Raw genomic sequence first — 11,814 nt, 5'->3', positions numbered from 1 at the left:
AACCTCTTCTAGGGATTTAAGATCTACTCCTATGTAGTATTAAATAAAAATAATATTTAAATAGTCATAGTCTTTAATCATTTCCTTGATTCATCCAATTAAGAGAAAATCTACATGTTTAATAAGCTGATATTTTATTAATTTGTCTAAACAGATATTTTATCTTATTTATAGCAAATCAACACAGCTGGATAATATCACGATATTCTAATATGTGATTAATCACATAAATACATTATTATTGTTTTTATCTGCAGAATAAAAAGCTTAATTATGTATTTCTTATTTAGCTAAGATTTCTAAATCGAAATCTGATCGTGAATTATTCAGTCATATATCATGCTATTAATTTTAATTAATTTTAATTAATTAATTAAATGCTAGTATATTTACCAGTTACGTAGATATTTTCTCATCAGATGTTCTCAGGTAGCTTAGTGTCATCGATCTCTTTCTCTGTATGGAGTGTGAGAGTTTCTTGGTTACTCTGATCACCCGATTCTGCCTGGACCTCTCTGAATCCCCAGAGTGTCGTAATGTCTCTCTCTTCAATCTTTGAATCTCCGAATTTCTGAATCTCCCTCTCTTCCCTTGTCTTAACTTTTTAAAGGGAAAAATTCCTTAGGTGATAGCCAATCACAAATGTGGGGTGTGGTTCCCTTCTAGGTAACCAATTTAATATTCAGACTCTAGATGGCAGTATTGTTCCACTACACATACCTATCCAGGAAAGAGTTAACTTTTCCTGGTGGCTATTTTTGACGTCATTTACGTTATCTTTATGATGGCTATTACTTATTTTATCTGTCAGATCAAGAGAATTTCTTCAGACTATGCGTCTGCAAATTCTGCTATAATTCCTAAAATTGATAGTTTGTGAACTAAGTTTCACCTTAAACTATAATGGGACGTTGTACAATATCGAAAGTAAAATTTAATTATTTAATCTCCTCTGTCACCTAAGTCTGGGAATAGAATTTATTATATTCCATTAGTAATTAGACAGTCTGTCTACCCCCATTCTCAATGTCTTATCTATTTGGTTTGGTTATATACACATTCCATTCAGCTTGGGCAAAGCAGTCAGTCAAAGAGAAAGGATAGAATTTTGTGTCTCTTTGTTAACTTGAAGATACAAAATGGAGTCTGGTCTGTTTAGCAATGACTTCAGAACATACACTTTGTATTTCTATCATAGCACAAAATGTCTGCCGATATAAATACCCTGACAAAGTCCATTACCTGCTGGAAGTAGGTATTGGATAAGATCGTGGCTTGTGAACCAGTATCTATTAACCCTTTGAAAGGCTGGGGTAGCGAATCCTGTATTTCTACAGACATGTAGTACCTTCCTTCATGTTCCTCTAATTCACATAAGAATTTAGAATGTGTCAACATATTACTTGTTTTCCATACATTACCGGTCACAGCAGTAGTTTCTACCTGTACTGAGGAATGCTCAGTCTTACCCACAGGCCCATCCTTTTTAGGATTATCTTGAACTGTCAAGCGGGAACTAGTGGTCGGCATTTCATCAGTTAACCCTTTCAGGTCTGGATCCTGGAAACTAGTAGTTGCTGGGGCTATTTTAGCCTTTGGCTGAAATGAAAAAACAGAGGAACACGTTGCGCCTCCTTCACCCGGAAGTGAAGTGACGGGATTGGCAATAGGTTTCCTAACACAACTATCGTCTATTTGACTGTTAGTAACTGGAAAGGAAACAGGGTTAGGCATTACATCTACTGACAACCTATCCTGTTTAGTCACTGTAGCTATATTTGCTGTGGCATTTGTTGCTGTTGCTGCAGTTGCACAGGTGTCTCTGCAATTTGAGCTGTCCCTAAAAAAGGATTGATAGCAAAGACTTGGTTGATCTTTGTCATTTGCTCCATTAATTTGCCCATCTGATCTGTCAATTGACCAACCTGACGACGCAAATTATTTCCCCCATTGCCGTTTTGTCTTTGCCCATTAGAATTTGGCTGGGATGGCTGAGACTGCTGGGAGTTATTGGAAGCAGATTGGTTGTTTCTGTTTCCATGTCTCCTATTTCCCTGAGGATTCCTTCTCCATTGGGAATTGCCTTGGTTTTTATTAACCCAGGGGCGTTTATTCCCATTGGCATTGGATTTTTCAGAGTTATTGTCAGAGGAGTTTGCAGAATTGTTTCTGGTGTTTTCCTGTTTCTGAGGCTTTGGTGTTTTCAAAACCTCAGAATAGGTCCTCTTTTTCTGTTGGGTTTCTAAACCTAACTGAATTTTAGTCTCTGATACCATTTTATCACCAGGTTTCTTAACCTTTGGCTGATTTTCGTCATGTGCATGGTGTATGGTATACAATTTCATGCACTGACTGACTAGCCATTCTAATGGTAGCTTACAATCATAATCTCTTGCTAGATTCATTTGTATACTTACCGGCATGGCATGAAAATACAGATCTTTGAAATCTGTGCTTTCATACCTGGGTTTTCTTTGGGCCACGGAGTATGCATTTTTAAGAATTACTAAAAATTCTCTGGGACTTTGATCTGGACGGCACTTTAAGTTATAAAGCGCCTTCTTTGCAGAAGCAACGGTTTTATACTTACCATATTCCATGATTATTTCATATTTCATCTTGGACCAGGACATTAATTGCATAGCTTGAAGACTTTCAAGATGAACACGGCACATTGAATCAAAGGTCCATGTAATGAACCATTTCTTTTGAATGTCATCATACATGCCCAATGAATTCATTGCTCTATCATAATTTTCCAGATGTTCAGATATGTTTCCTGAACCTCTAGAAAATTGTGGGACAGTCTCTCTAAGGAACTTAACAACCTTTGGCGATTCATAAACAGGCGTCGTTGATTTACGACTTCTGTTTCTGGGTAAACGTCTATGCGATCTGTCTGCTGAAGAGGAATTAGACCCGTACAAGAGTGCAGATGGCATATCAGTCACATGGCCTTCAGAGTGGACAGTGCAATCACTTTCACTCCCATCACTCTGAGCTTCTTGTTCACTGTCACAATTCTGATCAGCATCAGAATCCTGCCAGTGTACAGAACCATGTCTGTTTTCATTCCTATCATCTTGAACTGGACTCTCCCTCTCAAGTTTGGCCAAGACAGCTTTTTCAAACTGTTCTGCCCAAGATTGCCAAGGTTGTTTGGCAATGCCAGGAGATGGAGAATTCTGTTTCACAGGTGATATTCCTGAATTACTCACCTCATTCCTTACAGACTGTTTTATGAAAACCTGGTCTGGTGTGGGAAAATCATGACAAGGAGGGGATTTATAGATAGTCTTTTCTTTCATTTTTGTGCAACTTTTTGGCACAGAATGATGACTACTAACCTCACTGCCTGATTTCAGACTCTCCTCTTCATATTTATCCAATTGCATTTTGAGCTGATTTATTTCCTGTGCATATTTATCCATCAAAGCTGTCATTTCTTTTTCATGATCAGCCTGACGAGTTTTATGCTCAGCAAGTAAATCTTGGTATTTCCCATCCTGAATGCCAAATTGTTCACTGTACGTGTCCAGTTTGGTATTCAATACCTTGTTTTCATTTAACGCCTTAAGAAGTGCTGTCATAAAGAAAGGCCAGGAGTGTATTATGTACCCCATCTTTTTCTCTATGTTCTTTTGTTCAGCAATTACTTTAAGATGTTTTAGTATTTGTTCATCAATCATCAGCGTCCGTTTAGCATCCCATTCTACGCTCTTTAACCAAACGTCATAGCTTAAATCAATTTTCATATGTTTATGAATATTGATTAGAGCATTTTTTCTTAAGTCTTCAATTATTTCAGTATTATCTGTTACAGATGTATCGCTGGCCATATTTTATACAGTGATTTAATCTCAATACAAAACTCTTTTCTATATTAAGATTAATTGCATGAATTACACAAATATTATTATTGTATATGGAATATAATTTCAATTTAAACGATCTCAGCAGTGCCTCCAATTTGTGGGGATATTTATGGGATAATAATGTAAACAGATGAGAAATTGCCCACGATTTTCAATTCTCAGATCCTTAATCGTTATCGTGTTAAATGAAATGTATAACCATATACCGGTAATTAAAAATCACAAATTGTTATAAAAATAGATATTTATTTCTTAACAATTTAAATAATAATGATGAGTAACATGCATGATAATAATCAATGGAATTCGAGTATAACAATATGCAATACAATATGGCAATAATCAATGAATATTCAGTATAAAACAATATATGCAATACAATAGGCCATTTACTTCCTGGTTAATATAAACGCCTCTACAGCACTTAGCTGTCAGGACAATTTATGATAGGCTTTACAGGGAGAAAGAATGTGAGTTTCACACTGAGCTGCAGTGTAGGGCAATAGAACTTAGCTAGCAGTTAGAAATAACCCTTTCAATGCTGGTTAAACCTCTTCTAGGGATTTAAGATCTATTCCTATGTAATATTAATTAAAAATAATATTTAAATAGTCAATAACCATTTCCTTGATTTTATCAAATGAGAGAAACCTACTATGTTATATTAGCTGATATTTTAATTAATTTGTCTAAATAGATATTTTATCTTATTTTAGAGCCAATCAATACAGCTGGATAAATGGTCATGATATGCTAACGTGATATTAATCACACAAATACATTAATGGCTATATTAATCCCAGCTGCAGATAGGATGCTATAACCATATATATATTCTTTAATAATTACGATTTCTAAATATGAAATCAAACATGATTTATCCAGTCATATATCATGCTATTAATTTTAATTAATTTTAATTAATTAATTAAATGTCTGTATATTTACCAGTTAAGTAGATATTTTCTCATCAGATATCCTCAGGTAGCTAAATGTCATAGATCTCTTTCTCTCCATGGAGTGTGAGAGTTTCTTGGTTACTCTGGTCGCCCGATTCTGCCTGGATCTCTCTGAATCCCCAGAGTGTCGTAATGTCTCTCTCTTCAATCTTTGAATCTTCGAATCTCCCTCTCTTCCCTTGTCTTATTCACAAATGTGGGGTGTGGTTGCCTTCTAGGTAATCATTTTCGTATTTGAGCTCTAGATGGTAGTATTGTTCCACTAGACATACCTATCCAGGAAAGAGTTAACTTTTCCTGGTGGCTATTTTTGACGTCATTTACGTTATCTTTATGTATCCAATAACTTATTTTATCTGTCAGATCACACAGTTTTTCTCAGTTTTGTCCAGACTATGCGTCTGCAAATTCTGCTATAATTCCTAAAATTGATAGCTTGTGAACTAAGTTTCACCTTAAACTATAATGGGACGTTGTACAATATCGAAAGTAAAATTTAATTATTTAATTTCTCTGTCACCTAAGTCTGGGAATAGAATTTATACAGTCTGTCCATCCCCCGTTCTCAATGTCTTATCTCTTTGTTGTTTATATACACATTCCATTCAGCTTGGGCAAAGCAGTCAGTCAAAGAGAAAGGATAGAAATGTTGTGTCTTTGTTAACTTGAGAATAACAAAATGGAGTCTGATCTGTTCAACAATGACTTCAGAATATACACTTTGTACTTCTATCATAGCACAAAATGTCTGCTGATATAAATACCCTGACAACTAGTTTGAGCTGGGTTATCTCCTATTAATACTGGTTTAGGGCAGTACTTTCTCCTTTTTCTCATTTTTCCGTCACAGTGGTCAAAACCCAAGTCAATATCGGAAAAAGGGAACACATTATCCTCGGCCGATTGACTAATTTCTGATAAATTTTGTTTCCTCTTTTGTACAGCTGCCCATAATTCTAGAAAATGAGGAAAGTCTCTACCGATCACTACCTCATGGGCTAATCTAGGTACAACACCCACTCGGAACTTTAAATCCCCATACTGGGTTCCAATATTTACTTCCGCAGTGGGGTATTCTTTTTAATCACCATGAACACAGATAATGCCTATTTTCTGTACATGATCGGGTTTTACCCAAGGTATTATAGACTCTGTTACCAACGTTACCATACTGCCTGAATCAAGTAATGCTTTAGACATTTTTCCGTTCACAGTTACACAGCATTTATGCGGGTTATCATCATAGTCATTGGTAATAGTACCATAACAGTTAAACAAACATGAACGGGCTCCCTCATCTTTGCCCATATTGCATTCCATAGGTTCATCCCCCAATGGACAGTCTTTGGCCATATGACCAGCCTCTTTGCACCTGAAACATTTGACAGTGAAATCTGTCCACCAATCAGTTCCTCTCCCAGGCCTATTAGACCTGGATGCCCCCCTGGTGTTTTGTGTATAGAGCTGCCGCTCTTCAGCTCCCCTTAAACCTTGAACAGTCTTACCAGGTCTTGCCGAATCATGGGGCTTAGGATTGCGCGGGTTTTCCTTTGAAGTAGGAGATAGCAGTTCTCCTGCAGCCACATATCTTTCTACCAAGGCAATCAGTTGGTCAGCGGTATGGGGGTCACTTTGGCTGACCCAGCGACGTAGGGCAGCTGGTAAACCACGCAAAAAACGGTCCATAACTAGGGTTTCCACAATGTGGCTAGCTGAATGGATTTCAGGTTGTAGCCATTTCCGTGCAAGGTGTATGAGGTCAAACATTTGGGAGCGTGCGGCTTTGTCTGAAGAATATGACCATGAGTGGAACCTTTGGGCACGTACTGCAGAGGTTACACCCAGTCATGCCAAGAATTCAGCTTTCAATTTGCTGTAGTTACTTGCCTCGGCTGCTTCTAGGTCACAATATGCTTTCTGTGGCTCTCCACTTAGGAACGGTGCCAATATGCTTGCCCACTCACCAGCCGGCCATCCCTCTCTCTCAGCAGTGCGTTCAAATGCCAGAAGGTACGCCTCTACATCATCGGATGTGGTCATTTTCTGAAGATAGTGGCTCGCCCGAATCGCCTTTGGCTGACCCTGGTATCCTCCATCAGGGTCTCCATTCAATTTTCCAAAGATAGCTTGGATTTCCTGTTGTAGCCCCTGGGTGACTTTTTGCTGCTCCTCACGGGCTACTTTAAACATCTCCGCTTGTGTCACAACAAGCTGTTTCACCAAGGACTCAGTGCACTCCATTTGTGTTTTAGCCAGGACTTTAGCACCATCTGCCTGGGCCAGCACCAGTTGCTGCAGGGCTGCACTGTTTTCTGCAGCTCTCCTGTTAGTCTCCTGTTGCACAGAGGTGGACTGGATCAGAGCCTTGATAACATCCTCCATGTTGAGCTTTAACTGACTCCTACCCTCAGGCTTACGTGGTTATGCCCGCATTCTCCACCATATGTAACAAACCACCTGTCATGCCTTAACTATGGTATCCTCTTACTTCCTGGTTCCACGGAGCCTAGCCACACCCCTTTATGACACGGTCTCCTTATTTAATCCGACCGCACCAGCTGATCGACGCTGGATTATTGAACTACGTTCCGTACTCACGAACCGGCTACAACTTCGTTGTAAAAGCCTTCTGTTACCGGACCGGACTGGAAGACACTTCAAGTTCCCTTCACCTCTCCTCATCCACGACTAAAGCTGAACTCTCTTCACTTATGATAACCGCCTCTGAGGAGATCTCGGGAACCAGTGTTCTATGTGCCGGAAGCTAAGTAAAACCTCTGTGATAAGCGTTACATCCCAAAGCCGTTATTTCCTGTCTCCAAAGTCCTTCTTTAAAACAACCCAGTTACAGCTATCTTCAACTCATTCACTATACAAGTTAGCTGCATCTGTTTTGCTTCAGTTAAATGCTATGGAACAGCTATTGTAACTTCTTATCACCTAATTCGTTAATACTACTAAGAGACTCTTTCTGATTCAGTGTCTGCTAATTACTACCGTTTACTACTTAAAGCTACAGTGCCTGTAATTGTGGACTTCAGTTATCGTTTACTACTTAAAGCTACAGTGCCTGTAATTGTGGACTTCAGTTATCGTTTACTACTTAAAGCTACAGTGCCTCTAATTGTGGACTTCAGTTATCGTTTACTACTTAAAGCTACAGTGCCTGTAATTGTGGACTTCAGTTATCGTTTACTACTTAAAGCTACAGTGCCTGTAATTGTGGACTTCAGTTATCGTTTACTACTTAAAGCTACAGTGCCTGTAATTGTGGACTTCAGTTATCGTTTACTAATTAAAGCTACAGTACCTGTAAATTGGACTTAACGTCACAATATCTTCTACTTTTTATAATAAATATTCAAACTATAAGAAATCTGCAGTTGTGTTCCTTCATAACAAATGTTTAAACGTGACACCACCTCTTTTACAGGTAGGGCTGTCACAGATCTTGCAGTAACCACCGCCTTCTAGGGTATATAAAGTCCAGGACACAGTCAGCTTGATTTTCCTTTTTCTTTATTCAGTAAGAAAACAGGTGCTTTAAATAAAAAACAGACAAAATCCCTTGCTCTTACTTGAGCTCTTACTAGACAGGAAATTGCTATCTGCAATTGGGTGGCTTTCCCACTTACCAATTTCCAAACAAAAGAAATGTCTTTGCAATGAACACAGTTGTCATTCACTCTCCTAGCTGTCTTTTTCTCCCTCCCCTGCAGCAGGCTGCCCTCTTCATTTTAAAGGCCTGTCTACTAATTGACTAGCTACAGGTGAGTGTCAATTAGTTAACTCTTAAGTCAAATCTAAATTGTGGTTTGTTACACAGCAACTAGTGCTGTTGGAGCATTGGCCCATCCTACTCTCCAAATACTCTGCCCCAGGGATCCATACCATGTTTTGCAGAACCTCAGCAATGTAGCCCCATGTAGCTAGAGCGCAGCTACGTGGAAAAAGGCCTTGACAGGGGTTAGGAGGCGGGCTTAGGAGGAAGTAAGCAAGGGTGGGAATTATGGGTAAGTAGGATTGGCTATTTAAATGAGCAGCCATTTTAGGTGAGTCATTCTAACTTTCTACCTGGTTGAGTTTGTGTTCACCTCGGTGTGCGCGGACTTGCTTGGTCGGATTTCTTTTGTCTCCTCTGCAGGGCCAATGGACGACGTGGAGCGTTTGCTGGAGGGGATCAGGTCGGCAGCACGGCATCAGGGTGTGGACTGGCTACGGGCACAGCCAGGCCCTGCCCTGGCGGAGGCGGCGGATCGGGACGGTGATGGCGGGAGACCGGTCAGGGCCCGGAGGCCCCCTAGGAGGCTAAGCCCGGGCACGGGGCCCGGTGAAGTTGTCCCCGGAAGCAGTGGAGTTTCGGTTGCGACCGGCAGCAGGCCCGGGAGCCGCGTGGTCGAGGCCTTGCCTCCCCGCGTGCGGACGGAGCCTCGGATGAGCACTCGGCGGCAGAAGGATGTCGCGGACGGGGGCGCTGCTGCTTTCGGGTCGGAGGTGGCCGGGCGGCCCCCTGGTGGTGCGGGACCCACGGAGGGGAGGTCTGGGAGGGCTTCCCCCCCATCGGAGAGTGACGATGATGATGAGGCTGGATCCGGGAGACCGCATGGCCGGCCTAGGAGGCAACAGGCAAGTGCAGAGGGCTCCGGCCGGGGCCCTCTTGGCGGGAAGGTCGCTAGGGGGAGCTCTGCCACGGAGGGGGGTGGGAGTAGGCCGGTGGGGGGCGCCCAGGCTACAGTCGTAAGGGGGGAGGGTCCTGGGGCCCCTAAGCGCAAATGCGGTTCGAAAGGAGTGAGTTCCAAGGGCGGGGGGGGTTCTCGGGATGCGGCCAGGTCAGAGAGCGGGTCCCCCGAAGGGGTGGTGGGTAGGTCTGGGACAAGGGGGTCTGGTAAGCATGGGGGAGAAGGTAAGGGGGCAGTGGCGGTAGGTGCGGGAAAGAGGGTTCCGGAGGCAGTTAGGCAGAGGAATAGGGGAGGCCGGGAACTGGGATCCTCCGTAGTGGTTGGGCGGCGGGGGGGCCCGGGTTCTGGGAGTAGTAGCGGCAGTCCCTCACCCGTTAGATCTCTGGGGTCCCGGGATGCGCGGGGGAGGTCGGGTCGGCACTGCTCCCCCTCGGACAGCTCGGCAGAGGAAGGTGCGGCAGCCCCTAGGTATGGTCGGCAGGGGCGGCCTGCTGGTAGAGACGGGAGGAGTCGTAGCCCCAGGGGTTCCCGGGTGCCACGTGGTGGTAGAGGTCAGCGGGAGGCTTCGGTGCAGAGCAGGCGCTCCCGGGGTCATGACGGGAGGGGTATTGATGTCCGTTACACCCTACCCAGGACTTCTTCTCCTTGTCCTAGATCTCGGAGCCGTTCTGCCTCCTCGCAGGCTGGTCACCGGGTGGGCTCCCCGGTCGGCGAGACAGCAGCGGAAGTTCCTCTTCCTGGACGTCGGGCGATCTGCACTGCAGCCCCCACCGTTCCGGTGTCGGGGGGCTTGGCCGGTGAGTCCAGTGGGTCACTACACTCTAGCACTTTAGTTACCACAATTCAGGCACTACTCCACTCATTGGGGGCGGGGGGTGACACTAGCGGCATTGGTCAGGTGTGGGCTCCGGGTGCTGTGGCTACGGGCTCTCGGGTTGGGAATTCCACAGGGCCTAGTTCGGGCGGGGACATGGTGGTGCCGCAGGAAGTAGGGGAGACTGGGAGTGAGCGGGCTGAGTTGACTGGGGGTATCCCCGACGCGGCTAGACAGCACGCGTATGTATCTTTTGCGGGCCCGCTGGGGGTTCATTTGAAACAGGACGTAAAAGATAAGATATGGAAGGGTGAGTTCTGTGAGATCTTCTCCCTCCTCCCATTAGAGGACTTTATAGACCTCAAAGAGGAGGATAAGAAGGACGAGAAGAAGGAGGAGGAGGAGAAGAGGAAGCGGTATCGCAAGATTCCGAAGTCCTTTGGTAATTGGTTGAGGGCTTTTTGTGTGCTGGCTAGTGTGCTCGGCGAGAAATCGCCGGGGTTATGCTCCTCTCTGTTTTGCTATTTGGATGGCATTTGGGAAGCGTACCGGACTTACGGGGGGTTGGCGTGGTGGCGGTATGACGAGCAGTTTAGGCAGCGGATGGCGGCTAACCCGGGTATGCGGTGGGACCAAATGGACCTGCCGCTCTGGATGAAGCTGATGATGGCGCAAAAGGCGCAGCCCTTTCAGAACTCGGCCGGCGCTAGGGGGCAGTCCGCCTCGTCGGCCACCTTACCAAAGGGCTTATGTTGGCTCTATAATGAGGGCCAATGCAAATGGGGGGCCACCTGTCGTTTCAAGCACGAGTGCTCCGGCTGCGGAGGCGCTCATGGGCTCAACCGCTGCTTCAAGAAGGGTAAGTCCGGTGGCGCCGGTGCGGCTGTTGCGGCTGGGGGAGGGGTTGCATCCGCTTCCCCTGGGCTTCACCCCAGTGAGGCTAAGCACGATGGAGCCGTGGCTAAGCCGCTACGTTAACAGGGCGGATGCCGCTGTGCTCCTGGCGGGTTTTGCGACGGGGTTTTTTATTCCGTTTCAGGAGCGGGAAGGGGGATCGGGGAGGCTGCGCAACCTGAAGTCTGTGGCCGACTTCCCGGACGTGGTTAGGGAGAAGCTGGGCAAAGAAGTCGGGCTGGGCCGCATGGCGGGCCCGTTCGCAGTGCCTCCGCTGGAAGGCCTGCGGATTTCCCCACTTGGGGTGGTTCCCAAGAAGGAGCCGGGTAAATTTAGACTCATTCACCATCTCTCGTACCCGAAAGGGGAGTCGGTGAATGACGGTATTCATAAGGACTTGTGCTCGGTGTCATATGCATCTTTCGACCGGGCGGTCGATCTGGTCCGGTGGGCCGGGCGTGGGGCTCTGATGGCGAAGGTGGACATTGAGGCCGCGTTTCGGCTGCTGCCGGTCCACCGGGACTGTCATCACCTACTGGGGTGTTTCTTCGAAGGGGCCTACTTCGTGGACTTGTGCCTGCCCATGGGTTGTT

Source organism: Pelobates fuscus, chromosome 5 (genome assembly GCF_036172605.1).
Source record: "Pelobates fuscus isolate aPelFus1 chromosome 5, aPelFus1.pri, whole genome shotgun sequence".
NCBI classification, from domain to species: domain Eukaryota; kingdom Metazoa; phylum Chordata; class Amphibia; order Anura; family Pelobatidae; genus Pelobates; species Pelobates fuscus.
Note: the sequence above shows the minus strand (reverse complement) of the source record.